Genomic DNA, 20,942 nt, shown 5'->3' on the forward strand with positions numbered 1-20,942 from the left:
TGAAAGTCTCCAGAGAAAGGGACTCCACAACCTCCCTGGGCAGCCTGTTCCAGTGCTCTGTCACCCTCACTGTAAATAAGTTTTTCCGTGTATTTGAACGGAACTTCCTATGTTCTAGCTTGTGCCCGTTGCCCCTTGTCCTGTCACTGGGAACCAATGAAGAGTCTGGCACCATCCTCCTTCAACCCACCCTTTAGATACTTATATGCCATAATAAGGTCTCCCCTCAACCTTCTCTTCTCCAGGCTAAAGAGTCCCAGCTCTCTCAGCCTTTCCTCATAAGGGAGATGCTCCAGTCCCTCAGTCATCTTGGTTGCCCTACGCTGGACCCGCTCCAGTAGTTCCCTGTTAAACAAAGTAATGTGAGATCTGTTAAACAAAGTAATGTGTTTAATTTGTCTTCGGTTTAGTCCTTGTGTTCATACATTTATAACTTACACCTAGACTGTCTGTTAATCAGAATGCTCTCTAAAGGGCTGAGTCAGTGAACCCTGACTGACTTTGATAAGAGAGAAATCTTTCGTATACTGTAACTCCAGTGAGGTATGGAATTTTACAATGAGGAGAAGACACTGAAATTATGGTATCAACAGATGATTTTATGGCTATCTTTTGTAAAATAAGAAAGAGGAAAATAAAGTCCATCATTTTTGAGAAAAACCAAATCTTATGTAAAAATAGGAAACCTTAGTGAAATTATAGAAGAAATTAGAACATTATTGGATTTGAAAGTAACAGGAAGATGTAATGACTAAAGCACAAGGGAGAGGCATATATCCCAGATAATCTTTACCTCTTTTCTAACAACACAATTTGCAAACTCAAAAATTTGAGTTACTTTTCTGTGTATCATTTGGCTTTTGCAAGGATTCTGGCTGCTCTACCCATAGTTTTCTGTTTCCTTCTTAAATTTTACAGTACATGTATGATGTAATCTGGGCTTTCTGCTCTGAAACAGTTTCCCAGACAGAGCATACAAGGGAATTCTCTGCTAAGTCATCCAACCTCCACGCATTGAAGGTTCATGTTTAATATTCTCTGGGGCTTTTTTCAATCTGCTTGAAATGGCTTGTGCAATGAAAGATTCCTTCATTTCTTTGATCCTCTACTACAATAGCAATATATGATTCATATCCTAGTTTGGAGAAGATGGTTTTTCATGGATTATATTTTCATCAAATTTAAGATATAAATTGCAATTGTATTTTATTTTAGTAAAAAATTTTTAATTCTGTTGATTTGAAATATAGTTCTGTTCCTTTCATAGTAGCTCAGTTAAATGCAACTAAATTACCAAAAAAAAAAAAAAAAAAAGAGAAACTACATCTTGGAATGTGATTCTACAGGTAAGATTAAAGGAGTAAGAGAATAAATGTATAAAAAAGAGGAAATGGAGTAAATTAGCTGAGAGAGAATCTAGTAAAACAGAACTGAAGTTAGTGGACCACAGAATTAATCCAAACCCTATGACTAATTTAATTCTGTAACATGTAATTCAATTTCATTTAATTTGCTGATTTAATTCCTCAAAAGGACAGTTAGTTGTCTGAGCAAGGAGGTGGAAATCTGAGTTCTGTTTTTGACAGCACACACATAGTATCAAGGAGGCCTTCCTTTTCCCTGTCCACCTTGGCTTGCCGTTTCTGTCTGGCTGTTCAACCGTCATTTGCTGAAACTGCCTTACTGAGGCACCCACCTCTCCAGCTTGTCTCGGGTCTGGCTTCCAGTGGTCAATGGGACAAAAGGCAGGTCAGTGTTGTGTTACTAAGTAGAGCCTCTGCAGATCTGGGTAGTAGGTGCTTAAGTCCACAAGGCAGTTTCATAAATCACTTATATGCTTTTTAATATTGTATATAAGATTAGGGTTATTGATCACCTGCCATGTGTTAATTAACTGTCTTGCAGGTTGAAATAGTCATGTTCTTTTTTTTCTGTTGAACATACCTTTCTTTGTGATGAAGTATTTGATCAAATTCTAAAGAGTTGGAGAAAAAATATCAATATCTTTGGATATTGAGACTATAAAAGGATTTCAAATTGTATAAAGCTATACTTAAAAAAAAGACAATAAATAACAATGCTGTCAGATTCCTAGAAAGCAAATGCTTAAACAAACAGTGTTTGTCCCCCCAACTTTTTTTTTTTTTTGCTTAAGAACAGTTTCTCTATTTGAGTCGTCAAACTGAATAAAGCATAGGCACTGACAAGTTCCGTGTTTTTTTCTAAGACTTCCACGACGGAGATTATTTTGTTCTGATAATTTAAAAAAAAAAAAATAAATTCTATTGCTTATGTCAGCAGTGTTTCCATCAGGACGGATATAGCAATTATTGTTGGAAATATTGTCACCTCTTGTTTCTACCAGGAGAAACATTGGCTCAGGGTATTTATCTTTTCAACTCCCTGCTGATTTCTTACACTCCTGTGGGGAAGCAATCAATTCTGTACTGAAAGGGAAGCTTTGTCCCACCTAGCAGAACAATGTAATAATAAAGAGCTGAACCAGGACAGGAAGAATAAAATAAAATGCAGTGGTAATGGGGAGAGAAGAGTCCTGAGAAGACAACTAAGCATTACAGGGAGAGAAAAAAAAAGTTACAAAGAAGAAGGAAGTTGAAAATGAGTTAGAAGCTATTCTCTCCTTTCTTCCCCTCCTTTCCCTCTCATTTCATGCTTTTTGTTTCGTGGTATAGCTGGATAATAGCTGAACACACTGATGAATGCATTCTAAATAAAGCACATTGGAAACTGTCTGAGGAACTGTTTTAAGAGTTATAAAAGCAGCAGTCTTTAGACTTGTATGGGTCAAATCAGTCTAGGAGGACTGTTTAGGACGTTATGATATTGTACTAAGACACTAATGCGTTACTGTAGCAAGAGATTTAAGTTGGGTTTCTGAAAAAAGCCATTCATACTTTACAAGTGGAAAACAGTTTCCTAAGAGAAAAAGTAGAAATTTGCATTCTGGGAGCACCTGATTGGCAATTTCTGCATGTAAATATCATTTTAACATTAACCTCTGCTGATTTTAAAATTGGTCCCTTAAAATTAATCTGGAAGAAGCACTAAAATGCATAGAATGGACAAGGATGGTAGTAGTGAAATGTTTAATTTAGTAGAAATTTTCATTTCTGTCCTCCAGGATTATTTTCAGTAATACAGTATTTTTAATTAGGAACTAAGAAGAGGATTATTTGTACATTGTCGCCCTTTCTCCCTTCAAGTGGGGATAACATTTTTGGCTGGCTAACACAACTGGTATTAGAATTTTGCTTTTTGTTTTAAGTTGCTTTTTCTTTCCCTTACAAACAAATATATGTTAAGGAAATTAAATGGTAAGGTAGAAAACTTGACTTTATGATGAATTTTGTGAAGGGCAAGATTTATATGTCCTTCTTATTTTTTTTATTTCATTCTAATTTGCTGTCACAAAAGAATAGGAAACCCAAATATGTTGGCCTTATAATTTTTTTTGTGATTCTTTAGCATTTGGATATGCTTTTTTCCTCTAGTCAAATAAATTATATCTTAACACAGGAAGATGTTATCCCTGAATAGGAGAAGAATACTCTGCCTCTTCTAAAGTTTTGTTTGACAACCGTAGTAAAAAGGAAGCTGATTTTTTTAGTTAGCTGTTTTCTGATTTAAAATTTCTGAAACCTATTGGTGGTTTAGATTTCTGCACCGTATTTCATGCATGGTTGATGGACCTGCTGCAAGACCGGCAGTCAGTCAACATCACTGAAGGATTGTACCAGCCTGTTTCTAAATGGATTTTCCTTCCGCTGACCACAGTTAATTATGGGTCTTTTTTTAAAAGACTGTTAAGTACTGATAGCACAGTTATGGAAGCACATTACTAGGAATGATGCCAAAATTTTACAGTTGTGCAAATTCATGGCATCTAATCCACTGGTAGTGGTCTGTTACTCTAGTTTAATTTTAAAGTTGTGATCTGGCATGTGCTGCTATAATGGTTCAGTAGGGGAAATGATATTTTTTTAAAAATGTTATTTAATTTCTAAGAGAATTGTTGGGCTAAGAACCAAGTCCTTGACATTGCTTCACTGTGACAGTGTCATAGCTTTGACTTTAAGAGTGCACCAGAAGTGTATGAGAAGTGTTCAGTTTCTGTATCTGCTTTCTTGTGCCCAGTCTTCTGTGGCAAATGCAGTTCTCTATAAGAACTTTAAGATACAAACTCCATTAGACAGATTGCAAGTAGACCACAATATATTCATCATGGGTTAATAAATATAATATCTCTTCCTCCTGAGTTTGGCCTTGCGGTTAGCTTTCTGTATCTTCATTCAAGTTTCCATTAAGTGTTCTATCTTAGTGCAGCTGCAAAGTGTTTGATAGGTGAGAGCCTATCTTTGGAGGGTAAGTTATGCAAAAGCAAGTGGGTTGTCACTATATGTCTGTTGCTCAGATACAACTGCTCTCTGTCCATCCCTTACAGAAACTTCCAATAGTCATGTTTCTCTGCAATCTTAATAAGATTAATTCTCTTTATTCCATTTCATTTCTCAGGGTGTTTCCAAGGAATGGCACAAGTAATGGCAAGAAGAAAGAAGTTGGTAATTTTGCTTCCAGGACATACCTGAATCCCTATAATGTTTGTGTAAAGAGCCCATGAAAAAAACTATTAGAAGAAATAGATCAGTCAAGACACAAAAGATTAAAAACAAATATAAATTCCATTCTTTCCTCTATTGTATACACACGCACACGTAGATACATATAGAGATATATACATACGCTGTCTTGTGGCTCTGATGCTTTTCAGCAGGTCTGCTCTGGAAACCAGTGCAGATGCAGTGGAGATGCAGTGCACTTCTCGATGGGTGGCCAGCTGCCCACCGGCATGCATGGCAGAGGAGGAAAGTACAATGCAAAAAGCTTTCACCAAAGATAAAAGTTCTGGTGTGGACAGGATACCAATATCCCTGAGGTAAGAGTCGACCACATACATACAGTGCAGTGAGCCTGGAGGATCTGCTATACAACAGGAAACTCTGTTTCCTTGTGTATAAACAGAGGAAAAACGGAAGGCTCTTCCCCAGGCAATTCAGAGTACTCTAGTTTAGGTATCGGAAAGTGGGAGAAAGTTAATGTCTCTGTAGTAATTCTGTTTTCTCCACTCATGTCTGGAATAACCATGTAAAAAACTCTTTATATGACTTTTTGAATAAGTTTCCCCATTTGCAGAATGCGTTGGGAAACAAAAACACAAAAACCAGTGTGAATGCAGGTCATTACTGTGGTTGCTCTTTTTGCTGAGGTTGGAATTCTTTTTTTCATTTGTGTTCCTCAAGCGTTCAAAGCTTCTTTTTGTGAATTTCAAATGGAAGGGTCAACAACTCATGATCTCCAAGTAAAACAAATACAGGATTTTATGGTGTTACTTGATGGATATATCATGTTTTGTGCCTGTTCTGCATCTGTGACAGCACTGCCAAGGTCTGTGGCCAGTGACAGCGTATTTGGATGGTGTGAGATGTGACCAAATAATGCAACACACCCCTTGTTTCTCTTGTAGCTTTCTCAAACATTTGCTTTGGGAGAACGGGCAAAACAAACAGCATTTTCCATCCTCTAGGAAGGAAGTGAAGGGATGCAGGAAAGGTAAAGCCACAGATGCCTGAAACAATCAAAAGAGACACAGAGTTGGGGGGATACACTTCACATGGGGAGAGCTGTAGGAAATGGCTTCCTATCTTTCTCCCAGAAAAAGGCTTCTCTTAAGCAAGTAAGGGAGCTTTTGCAGATTGTTGTGGGTTTTTTCCTTTTTAGGATCACATTCAGACTTATCTATTTCAGCCTTATCTTAAATATGGACTGTAAAGTGTTCCATCTTCAGGAACACTGATTCAACTAAAGGGCACAAAGCCCTTATGGAAAGGAAATAACTCATTAAAGAACTAGGACTTAACTCTGTGTAAATAAATGGATATATATTCATGCTGATAGGGGTAAGGAGGAATTGCTGTCATTTACTGCTTCACCATATATTTCCACTAGGGTCTTATAAGCAGTTTAAAAACACTTCTTCACAACCCCTCTCATCATCATCTGTTAAGAGGAGGGAAGTTGTGATAAAAGGTGTCTAAGTTGTTTCTTCCCAATGTGTGAGTGTGGTGAGTGCCTGGGGCAGGGGGAGCTTCCTCAGCCAGGGGAAGGGCTTTTCTTCAGGACAAAGCTGGACACCTTTGGGGTGGGGGGACTCTTGCAGCCCATGGATGGAAAGAGAAACAAGCTTGCTGAGACCCTGCAGGGATGTAGCACTGAGATTTGCCTTTATGTGATAGAAATAGAAATTTGCTAGGAGCTCAGATGTGCTGCAAAGTTTGCAGCTAGCAGTAAGTTGAGTAAAGGGCACATTGAACAAGGGGAGGGATACTGATTTATAAATGATTCTAGTTTCAGTTCTGTTTGCTTTCATCTATTTATAAAGTTAATTATTTTAGTGTATACACATATATTTTAAAACCTCTGGCTTTTGTGTTTAAAATAATTCATTATCATCTTTGGTCTCAGTGTGGGGAGTGGTCTTGTTATATTCATCTCAAAATTCAGACTGCCTTTGGTTCCCATTACTGAAGTATGATATCTATTTTATAATGGTGCAATCTGGGACAAAGATCAGTTAAATTACATTGTGTCACAGGTACAAAGTAATCTTTCTTCCTTCCCTTTTCACTGTGTGAATGCTGGACTTATTTCCTTCTGGGCCCTAGTATATATGATATGTGTCCTACAATGTATGATTATTGTTTAATTAACGTTAATGTTCTTTTCTAAGAAATAGTTGGAAGCCTTAATATCCAAGCCTGTGTCTTTGTTCTTGGCACTAAATCTCTAAGCTCTGATCATTGATAAATCATGTGATCAAAAAGGAGGTTTTCTTGTTTATTTATTATTCTACTTTACTCTTCAAGTCTGAACATAATTCTTTGAATGCCTAGTGTTAAACTCCTTTAATATACAGTTCTATAATAAATTTATTCAAGCAGCCTGCTTCCTCAACAGTGTGTTGTAACATAGCACATAACAGGAATACGCTGTAGAATCAATATTTTAAAAATTCAGTGCTGTTCTGTCAATTAATAAAGAACACAGAAGAAAAACCAAATATTTCCTACCTAGCATTGAAATGCATTTACCAATGTTAGCAATCCAGATTGCTGCATTCTTCCAGTTTATGAGAACTGAAAGGCAAAGCTAACAAGATTTTTTTCCAAAACAAAAGACTAAGGATAAAAGTGCAGTATTAACACTGAAAAGTATGTGGGATTATGAAGAGTATATGTATTTAAAACCTTTAAAAATGTTTAATTTAATAATAAATAATTATTAGGAGGTCGAGTCCCTGAGTAAATCTTACATAACCAGCATAGTTAAGCATTCAATGGGGAGAAATGGGTTGTACAGTTAAAAAAATACTTTTTTCACCAATAATAGTCTGGAAAAATAACATATAAACAAGTACGGTTTTGTTGCTCTCGTTGTCCATGTGAGTTAAAACAGAAATGACAATGACAAAGTTCTATGGGAAAGAATAGGAATTACTTTCACAGCATTTCTTTTTAAGAAGAAATGAAAAATTCCATGTGGTTTTATGAAATATCTGAGGGAATCTTATTTTCATTATAGTCGTGAATTCTGGGGATTTTGGGGGCGCTGCTGACATGGAGTATTCTGATATTTTTATTTTTTTTTAATGAACAAAGCCTTTTAATGAAAAATCATCCCAGTCCATGGAGGAGACTAAGCAGTTGTCAGAGGTCTGTGATTACTGAACTGGGAGAAAAGGGGCCTACATTACAACTGTAAAATATAAGGAGAAAGCCTTAGCTTGGAGCAAGCTACAGAGAATAGATTATAAAAGGCTTTGAGAGCAAGTTGTGTGGTTGGTATGATGCAAAGGAGAGAGTTGTCACTGTGCTGCAGGCCGTGGACATATCGGGATAGGTGATCTCATTAAGCGCCAATCTGATGTAATCATGCTGCTCATGCTGCTTTATTGTTTGGTGCTAGACCACCTATTTGTACTTTAATAGAATCACAGTTTTGAGGTACATGATATCTAAGAACACCAAAGCTGTTCAGTGCTTGTTTGAGATCCTGGGTTTTTCTGTTTCGTTGGTTATTGCCCAGTCCTGCGATGCAGGGTCACATTGGTTTTGCCTTCTGCCCTATTTCTCTCGTCAGAATTGGGGTCCCCGACCAAGGCTCCTAGCTCTGGCAATGATGACTAAGTGGATGTGAAGACAAACCGACTGATGAACAAATGGATAGATGGTGTTCTGATTTTGCTTTTCTTTCCACTTGGAGCTGCAGGTGTTGTTCATGAGGTCAAATGAAGCTCTGCATGTCCTGAGGCAGAAAAGGTGCTATGTGGGGAATACTGAAAGGGCAGATCCTGTGGCAAAGGGAGGAAGGAGAGGAAGAGGAGGTCCTGGAGTGGAATGTGGTGCACATCTTAGGAAGCTGGAAAATATGGTATTCCACAGAGTGAAGGCCTGCAGAAAATCAGATTTGATGGTCAAAAGGAAATTAGTGAAGGAGAAGGAAGAGATCTGCACCTTCCTCCTTTCTCTTATGGCTCCTATGCTCTAAAAAACTCAATAGAATTGTGCTTCCTGTTATGATAGTAATACTTCATTTAAAAGAGTCCAGATTCAAATGTTATCACCTGTTACGGCTACAGTTGGCTCTGGCCAACTTAAACACTTTTAAGAAGACTAAGTCAAGTCTGAACCAAAGAACCTTAAATACTTAGTAGACGAAGTTGCAGATTCGAACTTGAAGGCTGGTACGTGTTGACGTCAATCAGTTTCATTTGGATTCAGTGCCTCAGGCCTGGCTGTGAAGTCTATATAAATAAGTTTTATGCTATGAAGAACACGCTCTTCTTGATATAACTGTCATCTGTCTTCCAGCCTTCTCCAACTGCTTTCTTGTCTGTAGGATTTATTAACTGCTTCGAATACTTCTCACAGTATCATAGTAAATTAACAAAAAAGTCCACAGCTTGAGGTCTTAGATTTAAAAAATAAAAAATAAAAAGCTTGTGCATGTATGTGAAAAGGAGACAGGAAGCTGTGTGTCTGTATGGGAAGCAAAACTCCGAAGTTCCCTAAAATTCCTAGAATTTCGTTTAGGAATTTCTCATGCCGCTATATCTAAAGAGCAGACAAGATGCTTGCAAAAACAATGAATGCTGTATAGCTTCGCCTCTCACCCCCATCCCCAAGTAATTCTTTTGCAAGATGATTTTCCCTTAAAAAGTAATACTTTGGGGCATGTAGTTAGGCCTTTTGAAATCAGAATCTGCCTGCTCAGGCAACCATGACCACATTTTAAAATGCTTGATTATTTTTCTGTGGGGGATGACCATTTTATTGCCTGAAATAACACAATTATGTTGCATTCCTCGATGCAATGGCTGTCACAAAGAGTAGATAAAGAAATATATTGAGCTTGTTTTAACTACATTTTGGATGATAATTATTTGAGGATACAAACAGGAATTGTGAGGCAGTACCCAAGAGACGTGAAATCTCACTTCTGAATTAATAGTCGGCACTTAGAATGCATTCAAGCTTCTGAGATTATTAACCCTCTTTTATGCTGTAGGCCATATAGTCTAGAAGTGATTAAATTGCACCTATTTGTCAATGAATCAACCTAGTTGCAATAAAGAAGAAAGAGCATAGCTCACCCATCAGAGAATGTTTGTAACCAAAAAGAGTTGAATTACGCTGTAACTGAATTGTGCTGTGAAGAGACACATTCACCTCTGATTGAAATCCAGTAAATTAAATCCGTACATTTATTTGAATACTTAAGCATGTTATACCTTCTCTTTTGTAATGGATGTACAATGACTTCCAGTAATAAAGCCAGGGTGACTTTGTAATCCAGATAGCAAGGTATAAGATCTGTATTAGCTATGCATGCTTGTATATTGGAAACTGTTCTCCCTAATATTTGTAAGAGTGTTCAATTTACTTTTCCTCCCAGTGCTGCAAGGAGTTTGCAATTGGCGTTTGAAGGGGAGTAGTGCCACACCAGGTCTGTGATGAAGGCTGTTGTGCAATTCCACAGGTGTTGCTTAGTCTACAGCAGGGTTACAAATGTTCAACTTGGCAGGGGGATGCTAACTCCAAAGAATTAAAGAATTGACCTTAAGGGCACTTAATAAATTCTACTGTGGGGTGTGGGGGTGTATTTTTCAAATCTAAAAATTTTAATTCCCACCCTTTGCAGACAACAGGTTACAGCTTGGTCTCCAATACTTCAATTTGTTCGTTTTAAAATATTCCCTACTAATAACAAATTGCTGAAGAGAAAGAGAGGGGTTCCACACAGCATACATCTTTGATTTGCAGCAAAGCTTTTGGTTTCCTTACAATTATCAACTTTTCTTTTTTCCTTGCATCCCACTCTCAAATCCCTTTTTGTCAGTTTATATATACACACATGATATATATATACATTCATATATACACATATATATCTTTTTCTCAAATAATTATTTTTGTCCCTGTGCATCTTTAGTTTCCTGAAGCTAATATAGCTTGAAGTGTTTATGATTAGAGTTTCCCAAATTAGAAAGTTCAGTGCAGAGCACAGTTTCTGACATGTACATGAGAACAAATAAGAATATGATATATTAAATAGGAAAACAACGTAACATTGGGAAGTAACAACCAAATGGAACAAGAAACAACAACCAAATGCAACAAAGCCCTGCTAGGGCTGCTGCATTCGGATGGCAGATTGTTAACCTAGCTTTGAATAGGAGCTAGAGTGAAAAAGTATTCATGCAAAAAATGAATTCCTAAATGGTATGCAATTATAGAATCGTAGGATCATAGAATAGTTTAGGTTGGAAGGGACCCTAAAGATCATCTAGTTCCAACCCCCTGCCATGGGCAGGGACACCTCCCACTAGACATGGTTGTTCAAAGCCCCAAATTTGCTAACTCTATTTTCTGAAGTATGAAGTTAGGATATGGGAGAGAATGGGCAGAGTCATAGACAAGGTGATGAGATCCGACAGCATGAAATCATGCCAGTGGTCCCACTTCCAAGAAGAAAGCAATTGAAACAGGGAGAGGCATAAAAGGCACACAAAAATTGAAGATCTCCAGAAGAGAGAGGTACCTTGTATATAGCTCATTAAAACTAGAACAACAGATCTAAAAATATTACTTTTTCGTTCAAAATAATGTATTAGATAACTTATTAGGAAGTTTAGCTTCATAACGAAGATAAATTATGGAGTGATTTTCATTGCCAATGTAAATTTGCCTCTCAGAATACTGGACTTTACAAACTTTTCTCAAAATGTACAATGTTTGTGCTCAGTTGTCAGTTTGTGAGTAGAATTATTAATATTAGAGACTTTTAACAAAGGGCACTACCATGAAGAGCACTCACACAGATTAAGTTTATTGTCATATATGTTTATTTCATTTGAGGTTGATGACTGAGCCTCTTTGGGAGGACGGTGAGTGTGAGTATGTAGATACATGTGAGAAACTGCATTCATAAATGTCTTCAATCAAACTGAATACAGTCTTATCAACATCTGTCTCTCTCACACGCAGCATGTGCAGTGGAGTACAGTTTCCTTTTAATAAGCTTCTCAAACTCTTGGGGCAAACCTGTAGGCCTTTATCACTATTGAGCTCAAACTTTTAACTGTAAATGAAAAAAAACAGTGTGGGCTTATTTATTTATTTGTTGTTTTTAAAAGCATACTTTTGGGAGATAGCGAGTACCTTCTAATATCATTATAGAAGCAAGGAAATAGATATAATATTTATGTATCTTAATGCCTTGCTGAGAAGGGATGTGCTAATATTTTCATATATCATAAAGGAAAACATTAAACCCCATGCAAAATTCACCCCATGTTGACTCTTAAAGCTTATCAGGAATTTGTAGTGTTATGCTTGTTTTGCTTATTTTTTATTTGTTTTGGTTTAATTTCTTTGTTTTCAGTGGAATTTAATTTTTCTTACAGTTTTTCAGTAGAGTCAACACCAGAAAAGAGTGAAAAAAGGCATATGAAATTGTCTTCCCAGGGTATTTACTTTTGATGGCAAATTCTGCTACTATTTAAAGTCACTTCCACTGAGCTCCAAATAAGTATCCAACTTTGAACGATCCACTGAACAGCTGAACTGTTTTTCTATTAGTAGTCATTAAATCAAATCCTATTATTTTCTTCTGCACAATTATACTGGTAAATGATTTCAAATTAAAGGAACATATTATTCAGACTTAACCCTTAATGTGAAATGCAAAATATTTTCTCTCGCTCAAATCCATTTTCAGAAATGTAATCGAGTATGGAGTATTTTTCAGTCCTGACTCCTAGCTATGGCAGGTACTGTGGGTGGTTTACTGGAACTTGATGGAAATTTTTTGTTGACTACAGTACGGTTTGACCATTTTTTAGGTTTTACAATTTTTTACCATGCAAATAAAATGCTGCTGTCTTTTGATTTAGTAAACTTACCCTTGGAGGCAATTTCTGTTGTCTAAGAATTATGCTATCATTTAAGAGCAGTGACTTTCGTCAGTATTTTATGTGAAATTTACCCCTTAGCTATGATACAGTATATAACAGCAAATTCCACTTCCAGGATACATCCATCTAAGTACATGGACATAGCAATGTTCATGCATCACACATGATGTATAGTTTAAATACAATGATTCGTACTTTCACTCCAGAAATCTTTTAAGGGGAATAACATAGGGATTGTGCTCAAAGAGATGCAGGCTTTTTTTCAGATGATCCAAATGAGAAACTCTGTAATATTTGGTGTCTTTCTCGTCATATGTTTTGAAAGAACCTGGACTGGGGGTCACCTTCATTCACATTACTTCACAGATTTTCTGGAACAAGAAATGTTATGCTGTTGCTCTTTATTTGATATTTTGATGGTGGTGCAGATTTCTGTGTGCAGAATGTCTCAGTTGAGTATGTCTGCTGACCTCACAGGAGTTACACTACTTGAGGATCTAATCCAAATATCTCATATGTGATAAATTACCATCCACTCTTTCTCCATTGTACATTTTCATTTTAAATTTTGCTCTCTTCCTCCTTTTCTATGAAATAATAAAGCAGATCATGGAGCATCATCAAAAGCTGGATAGGCATTCATGTCTATTCTGAGTACCTGCAATTATACACCTCCAGGGTATGAGAACGGTCCCCTTGGCAACTGCAATCATCAAGACAGTGCATAGTTTACATCATTCCCAGACCAGAATTTGCTACTTGGGGTCATATCTGAAGCACAGAGAAACAATACAAATGACAGTCAGGGATGGGAAATATGGAGCAGGGATACTAGGAAATATGGAGCACTTTTTTGGTCAGTTAGTTAGTTTGTTTGTTTGCTTTCTTAGGTAAATGGAAAATTCTGATCCTGATTTTAATTTAAAGACATTGAAGACTGCAAGATGGTAGGGTCAATGAAATCATACATGCCATACCATTTTAAAAGCACAATATGTTGGATATTAGGTTCTTCTGCTAAATCATGTGTGATCAGATTTCTGTGATTTGAAAATGTTTGCTGTTGTCAGTTGTGCAGGAATGTAGCTGCTTCAACAGCTGTAGTATCTTCAACAGCTAGGAGGCAAACAAGTAATCCTTACTGTAATCCTTAATTAGCACTTACATATTGTTTGGCATCATTAGTATTTGCATGGTACAAACAATATAGAGGACTCAGGAGGAGCATCGTATTCTTCCTTTTGCCTGGTTCTTGATTGTGCCACATGTTGAGTCCAGGTTTGTGGATGGAAGAATTCTGTCACTGCTGGTCTGACAGTGACATGATTGTCATCCTGGGAGCCTGATACAATTTTGTATGTATTATATCTATTTCATTGTTTTCTTTTTATTTTATTATTAATATTTCATTAAAGTAGTTTAGTTCCTTCTAAACTCATAAATCTCTTTATCTCTCACCCCCCTCTCCTCAGAGTGAGAGGTGGGGGAGAGCGTCTGTCATCTCGTCATTGTACAATCCGTCCCAAACCATGACAGCCACATGTTGAGTCCAGATTTGTGGATTGGAAGAATTCTGTCCCTGCTGGTCTTCTCAATGAGCAGAGAAAAAAGTCTAATGGAGTCAAAGGGAATTTCTTATAGATGTGATGATTTAGTAATGAAGTGATGGGATGTAATGAAAGCCAGGTGACTAAGTGAACAGTGTTACATTAGCACACCTCTTAGAAATTCATAGAATCATAGAATCGTAGAATTGTTAGGGTTGGAAGGGACCTTAAAGATCATCTAGTTCCAACCCCCCTGCCATGGGCAGGGACACCTCCCACTAGATCAGGTTGCTCAGAGCCCCATCCAGCCTGGCCTTAAAAACTTCCAGGGATGGGGCTTCTGCCACTTCTCTGGGCAACCTGTTCCAGTGTCTCACCACCCTCATGGTGAAGATAATGTCCAATCTGAATTGTCCCATCTCTAGTTTTAATCCATTCCCTTTAGTCCTACCCTCACCCGACATCCTAAAAAGTCCCTCACCAGCTCTCTTGTAGGCCCCCTTAAGATACTGGTAGGCCACTATAAGGTCTCCTCGGAGCCTTCTTTTCTCCAGACTGAACAACCCCAACTCCCTCAGTCTGTCCTCATAGGAGAGGTGCTCCAGCCCTCTCATCATCCTCGTGGCCCTTCTCTGGACACGTTCCAGGATGTCCATATCTTCCTTGTGGTACTCCAGAATTGGACGCAGTACTGCAGGTGGGGTCTCACTAGAGTGGAGTAGAGGGGGAGAATCACCTCCCTCGACATGCTGGCCACGCTTCTCCTGATGCAGCCCAGGATACGATTGGCTTTCTGGGCTGCTAGCGCACACTGACGGCTCATGTTGAGCCTCTCGTCCACGAGCACCCCCAAGTCCTTTTCTTCAGGGCTGCTCTCAAGCCAGTCACTGCCCAGCCTGTATCGGTGCTTGGGATTGCCCTGACCCAGCTGCAGGACCTTGCACTTGTCCTGGTTGAACTTCATGAGGTTGGCATGGGCCCACCTCTCCAGCCTGTCAAGGTCCCTCTGGATGGCATCTCTTCCCTCCAGCGTGTCAGCCGCCCCACACAGCTTGGTGTCGTTGGCAAACTTGCTGAGGGTGCACCCTATGCCACTGTCCATGTCGCTGACGAAGATGTTGAACAAGACCGGTCCTGGTACTGATCCTTGAGGGATTCTGGGATTTGTAGGCAGCTATCTAAATTGCACCATCATATGATTTGCTAGTGTTTCTCTGGGAGAGAGCAAGGAGGTAACCTTGGGCTATAAGTCTCTTGGAAAATGTATCTTTTTAAGAAATGCCTCAGATAGAGCATGGAAGACTTGGACAGAGACAAGGGTCTCCAGGCTCTCAAATGCTGTGAATTAGAAAGTTCAATGGCATGTGCTGTAGTAGGAAAGCCAGAAATTGGTTCTGAAGAGAGTATTTCTGTGGAAAGGAAGGAGACGATGATGAACACGATGCATGTATATCTTGTCCAAATGAGTAATTGAATTGGTGTAAAATATCCCTTTCTATAACTATAGGAAGGGTGGTAGAGAGATTAATAAACTTTGACATTGCCATTATAACTCTCTGTGGCTGTATCATGAAGACAAAAATATGCTGTGACCAAAATTGTTGTGGGAGGTTGATGTCCTTAAACACATGTACATATTTTCTCTTTTTCTTTTCTCAAAGGTGTTTCTGAATCCTTCTAGAAGCGACAAACGACATATACATGCATTATTTCTGTATTTTCACAATACTTCGAGGTATTCTTAAATGAAGTATGATCAACATACATACACAAACATATGTATTTATCTGTGTTCTGTTACTACATCTGAAGTTTTAAAGCACGTTTGACATATCAGCTATCAAATGGCACATTGTTGATAATGGCCTCTTGAAATTCTAAGAAGGTACATAATGTTCAGACAGGAGATAATGCAATTTTTTAGCAGACAGCTACATTTGACATCCCTGTGGAATATACAGAAAAGGCACCATGGCTCTGTTCTGACGAAAAGACTCCGCTTCCATGGACAGCAATGCACACGCACATATACACACATACACACACCCTTGAGATGTAATTTTACCATCAGCTAATGAATTTTGATTTCTGTATTTGCCAGTTAACAAATTACAGAAGTTCATGCCCAAACCCAAAAGCCAGTTTTAGGCTGGCTTACAAAATCCTTCTGGTTGCCTAGCAACGAGCAGGAAGGATGTGGGGGAGAGGAGAGCTCTGAGTCAATACGCGGCGGCAGCAGTGTCAGTTCAGCAAAGCAGACTTTATATAGGTCGCTGTATTTATATAGGTAGCTCTGTAAAATGAATATAGTTACTGAAATGCAATAACTGTGGGTGTTTCGTGGTCTGACACTAGCATCTCCTTACGTGAACTCCCCAGAGTGGCAGATTCTATGCCCAATATATTCTCAGATCTTCAGAAGAATAAAGTACCAGCAGAAGGGGAGGGTGGCAAAACAGAAGAACAGAATAGAGCATTTGCCTGGAGATTAATTGGCTCTTATCATATATGCAAGTATCAGGTTTTTTCGTGCCTTTTAAAAGTAGTGTCTTGTACAGAGGAAGTAAATTCCTTTTACAGTTTGTCTGCACTAGAAATATTAAATATATGTCCCAAGGACTTTCATCTATTCAAGCATTTCTGACTTCTGTGTCTGAAAGGGAAAAAAAACCCCTAAAATAGTAATTCAGTCATTTCTTCTAAAATAAAGTCTGATGTTAATATGTCCAATAAATTATTTTCCCGAGTGTTTGAGCATACCTATTAGAAAGGGGAGATGGAAACCGTTATCTCACTGTTTGGGGAAAAAAAAAAAAAAGAAAAATTATATGAATTTTTCCTGTTCATAAATTCATTCTGTAAATGTAGGATAATAATGTTTGGGTTTTTTCACATGTGCTTTTCTGATGTCCCTTCTGAAGGCCTCAGGACAGGGGTTCTTCCTTATTATTGTTGTAGAGATTCCTAGCTCAAGAGGACCCTATTCTCAGATAAGTAAGAGTCTGAAAGAATTGATTTGAGTGCTAGGAAGAATGCAATTATTTTAATTTGAAAATAAAATCCTAATTTTATTTTAAAATATTCACTTCTTAGTTTAAATGAAAAATATAACATATTATACATAACGTATATAATTCTGAAAAACTTTTTAATTCACGGACATTTGTCAGTGATTTTCTTCAGGAGAATTAGGGTTAAATGCAAAGAAGAAACTGAGCCTATATAGATAGTCATTATCCATAGTCAGAAAAAATATAATCTCTACATTGAATGCTTTAAAGGGGCAGGTGGGGTGTTTTTTTGTTTGTGGGGTTTTGAGGTTTTTTCCTATAGTTGAGGAAACAAAGGTAGATTTCAGTATGAAGTCCTTTGATTACAAGTGTGGCTTTCTAGGGAAATTCTCTAGTCTGATGTTTACAAAGTTGTATCAGGATGACTTAGTCTCCTTCTCATAAGAGTAGCTGTATTTTAAGCATCTTTATCTTAGAACAGTTTGACCCAGCAGGGAGCTGGTATGGCACTCGTGTGACAGTGTTATCAGTGGGAGATGAGGGTGCATGCGAAACTCTTGAAGCAGTGGCTGAGAGCAGTGCCTGTCCCAGGTGATATAGCTGCTGCCTGACTTGCTTTCCTTTACTATAAACGCAAGATATAACTTGTTATTACTGTCTTTCACAGTAGCGGGAGAGTGACCAGCATCTCCACATGCTGAAGGTACTATCTTTGAGTCTTTGCTTTTCTTATGACCTCAGTCCTACCTGTCTTTTTTCCTCTCTTCCCATCCCAACTATTCCCACTGAATAGTATAAGAGAAACTTCTCTTCTCCACTGCAATTAATGGATCCTACTGCTTAAACATTTACAACTTCTTAAATCTAAAATGTTTGACGGGTATTATAAATTATTTAATGAGATGTCATAAACTAAACATACAGGTGATCCCCTCTAATCCTCCTCAGTAGAGTCCTCCTTAGCCTTCAGCTGTAAAACGTTAAAAGCCTTCTTTGTTATGTGTTAATTGGTTTTAATGGGGTTAATCTTTGCAAAGTAGAGATTATCTTGTTTTAGTCAGACATTCCAGGGAGAACTTAATTAACCAAATGCAAAAAAATATGGAACTATAGAAAGACTTGCATATTGATGCAACCTGTTTTCCTGCTCCATAGTCACACCTGCAGATGTTGGGCTGGTTTGTTCATTTTCAGAAGCGGGTCCAGAACCAGAGCTCCACTGTCCCTGCACCCCAGCAAGGAGGGATACGGTGAGGGGAACTCTGATGTTTTAATTTATTTTATTTTGCTATCTTCATACTTTCTTAAAATCTACCAATTGAGATTCTTGTATCACAAAAGATGACGGAAGATAAAAGAGAGAAAAGAAGGTGCATTATTTATGTGAATTATTCAGCTAATCTGCTAGATAAATATAATAGAAGGCCCAGAAATGTTTATCCTATCAAAAGTGAAAATATGCTATTATTGAATGCAAGTAATTACAGCATGGTATTTGTTGCCAAATATAGATCTATTTGCTGGAGATACATAGCATGCCCACAAAGGGGGAAGCAGTGATTGTAGAGTATTCCCTAGTCAAAAAGTTTTCCACACAGGCTTGTGCCTTTTTTTGGGCCTTTTCATGTCCAGTCTTCATAGTCTCAGTACTCACTATCTGTTGGTTTGGATTATCTGTCATCTTCACATCAGTAATATCTGCATTCTCTTTTCTAAGATCTGCGGGTTCTGGTGACTAGAATTTAAAAGAACATTTCTGTAGAAGTTAAGTTTCATGCTGTAGTCAAGCAGATTGGACGTTTTTCCTTGATGATTGCACCAAATTTCTGAGTAGAGTTTATCATTCTCTAAAACAATTTAATCTCAGTAGCTTTTTGGGAAGCTAATTGAAGCTATGTGCATGATTTAGAAGGAATAATACTGTTTAACTATTCTCTAATGTGTTGGTATTTGTTCATTAAGCTATTTGCGGTCAGTATAAGGTTTTTACCTCCTTCCCTTGAGCTAGGACTGCAGTACCCAGTGTGAAAGAGACCTTTGGGAACAGCCTCAAACTGGTTTCTGTCAGTTGTCAGTGGGTTCCCATTGTTATGGGAAGAGCCTTCAGTTTGGTACTGATCCTCTGCTTTTTCTGGGCTTTCATAAATAAATATGTCCCTTGTTTCTTGACAGGTAGGAGATTTAAAAGCTTAGCTAAGAATTTAACCAAGAACATTTTTTTTAGATTATTTCAATAGCCTTGATGAACACTTCTCAGTATCTGATGATTTCAGAGATAAGGTCCAAAAATAATTTCTCATGATGTATAGCAGTACTTCAAATTAAATAGACTGAAATAACAGTTAAAAAAATCTCCCATCCATTATGTGCGATAATGTTCCAGACATACAAATTTGATTACTACATTAATGGAAAGTTCTATTGCTTTTACTAGTGTCTTCATGTAAAACTGCTGGGGTTTTTTATTCTTTTCCTTTGAAAATTCTGGATATAGAAAGTTAAATATTCATCTGTATATGCCAGTTCAATGCTAGCTGGTATTTTATATTGGTTAAGATTTTGAGCGAAAATACTGGTGAGTATACGAATGTCCACGGCTGTCATGCAGATGGGTGCTGGAGAATCGACTGAATTACAAAACTGGTCCTGTTTGCTCCTGCAGCCATTGCCTTGACACATATACAACTCTTATTACAATGTCCTTTTCGTGGACTATTTCCTTGCTTCCAAGCAAAATGCAGACACTTATGTTAGATGCTTGTGAACTATTTGAAAACACAACCTATTGATTTAAAAGAAGAAAACGCTAGATGCTTATATATGACACTTAAATGCAAGAGTGCACAAAGAAATAAAATTAACTGTTGTTTGGGTTTTTTTATACTGAGAAACTAAAAAGTCCAGGGAAAGTACACAAGGAATATATAATGTGTATGTACGTAGCTGGCTCCACAGAGTCAGAAAATGACAACTTCCTCTGCAACAAATATGGTAAACAACTCTCATTTTGAAAATGCAGTGTAAGAAAAAAAGCTATAATACAGAATTCCAATTTATACCAAGAACTGGACAATCTCAGTGTGGAAAGAACTTCATATGCGTCTCTAAATTACAGTATACTGGGTGCTACAGGAGATAATTTGAAATAAGCCCTTACATTCTTTAGGATTCTAAAAAATACCAGCATTCAGAAAGTTAAATTTGAAGCAAAACATTTTGGTAAAAATTACAAAGATGCTAAATATTGTTTTCTGTTTTTTTCTGAAGTATTAAACAGGTTTTTCCCCTGAATTTGATGTTATTGCCCTTATAAATTAACCAAATATTTCTCAGCGTGCATATTCAGAGATGGAATTATCATGGCACTTTTGAATTAATGATAAAAAGGCAGCTGTGTTTAGCGCCCACCTCCCAACCAACAGAAAACCCTTCTAAGAGGTATTTTGCCCTTGGAGAATAATTTGCTTCCTGTGCTCATTATAATCAGATGCTGGATACCTTTTAAATACATTTCCCACAATAAGCAATCGGTTGTTTGCTTTGAATATATTCACAGAAACAATAGGCAAGTAGGACTTTTTAGACTGTTGTGGAAATGATCATACCATTTAACCTAGTAGCCTCTCTTGGCAGAGTTAATAGTAGATGCCCAGGAGAAAAATATACTTGGAAAACAGAAAAATAATGATAGCATAGAAAAGTGCTTCCCTCAAGCTTATATTCTAAGCTACTTGTAATCAGCAGCTTAGGCATCCCAGCACCAGAGGTTGCCAACTGCATTGTGTTAATTATTCATGGTGGGCCTTACTTCCGCGAACCTCTTTAATGACTTTC

The sequence above is a fragment of the Chroicocephalus ridibundus genome, chromosome 4 (assembly GCF_963924245.1).
Source record: "Chroicocephalus ridibundus chromosome 4, bChrRid1.1, whole genome shotgun sequence".
Taxonomy (NCBI): Eukaryota; Metazoa; Chordata; class Aves; order Charadriiformes; family Laridae; genus Chroicocephalus; species Chroicocephalus ridibundus.